The sequence below is a fragment of the Eucalyptus grandis genome, chromosome 8, assembly GCF_016545825.1.
Source record: "Eucalyptus grandis isolate ANBG69807.140 chromosome 8, ASM1654582v1, whole genome shotgun sequence".
Taxonomy (NCBI): domain Eukaryota; kingdom Viridiplantae; phylum Streptophyta; class Magnoliopsida; order Myrtales; family Myrtaceae; genus Eucalyptus; species Eucalyptus grandis.
The window spans coordinates 70,262,934-70,264,519 of record NC_052619.1 but is presented as its reverse complement, the minus strand read 5'-3'; positions in this window follow the sequence as shown (position 1 = coordinate 70,264,519).

Below are 1,586 nucleotides of genomic sequence, written 5' to 3'. Positions count from 1 at the left end.
GCCTTTGAGGAAATGCAGAGTTCGAGATTTTTCGAAAAATCTCGATGGACGATTCGGAAAACAAGCATAAATTCATATTGGTCAATTTGAAGAGATATTTGGCGTCTGGTGTAGCGAATCGGTGAATGAAAGTCGTTTGAGAACTTTTTTTGAATTCAAATTGGGCCTCAATTGAATTAATTTGTTCAGAAAATTGGATATCGAGAAAATTAAAACAGAATTCGGTTTTGAGAGAAACTCGTGAGATAATGAAGCTGTCTTATCTTGGTCTCGGTTTTGATTTCAAACTTCGAAATGGATGAAGAAATGGGCCAGGGTTGACCCTTTTTCAAAGTTGTTTTAAAGTCGATTAAAATTATAATCTCAATTTTGTTTTTTTAGGATATCATTCTTTTATTTCTTTTGGGCACTCTCTCTCTCTCCCCTTCCACGCACGTTCTCTTTTCTTTTTCCCCGTGCGTGAGCACCAGCCGCACATTCCTCTCTCTCTTCCTCTCTCTCTCGGTTCATGCCCGACCGACGGTTTTCTTTTCTTGCAGAGTCTATACTTTACTTTCCCTTATTTTGACCAATTCATGTTTATCCAGCAACTGGATATTTTTCCCCAGCTGGCCGAGACATTAATGACCCCTCCCTTTTTGTCTCCTTTCTCTTTTCTTTCTGTCTGGGATCCGCACATGAATTCGGCTCCCACGAAGGCAACGAACGCTGCTTCTTCTTTTTGTCCCATGTTGCTGTCCACTTCCCTCGCATAACTTACCCCCACCAAAGCCCCACCTTCGTCCATCGCCATCTCCACGCGTCTTCCTTCGTCCTTTCAGCTCACGCCAGGTCAATCATCAAGAATAGAAGCCCCTTCGTTTACTGAAGCAGCGACCAGCCCATCTCCGCTTCTGTCCGTGTCTCCACTCACCGAAGACAGCCTAAGTCAGCAAATCTCAAGGCCCATCTCAGCCGTAAATCCTTTCCAGCCGCAGCAAACCGAATCAACGCGTCCCAGTTTCTTCGGTCTGGCTCCATGAAGCAACTCCACGCCTCCACCGTCCCACACGTCTTCAGCATCACCTTCTTCGTGTCTTCGTTTGAGAGGCACGAAGTCAAGCCCTGCAAGTTCTCCTCTGTCGATGCCTGATTTGTCCAACTCGCGGCCTTCATTTTGCCGTGCGAGACCCATCGAATCAGTTCAACAGATTTTGGGCCCAGCAGTTAGGCCCGTGCCTGCAGCCCATCTTCACGTGATTGCAGCCCAAGAAATTCCAATCTAGCGAAGCCCAACAAAATAAAAAGCCCAGCAGAAATTTGGCCCAACCTGCAGCAAGCCTTTTTGAAGTCCACAAAGATTTTCAGTAGGCCCAAGCCCAAGTTTAAGTCCAGAATTTTCTGTGGGCTTGTGAAGTTTCTTGGCCCGGCCCGAGGATGCATCGACGCCGCCGAAATTTTGGATTTCGGCCGCCGCCGTCACGTCGCCTTCGCGGTGATTCGGTCTCCACTTTTACCAAGTGAGTTTTACTCACTAATGCCTTCTTAGTTTGCTAATTATACTTAAATGTTGATTAGTGTTAATTAAGTAAGATTAGGTGGTTAGA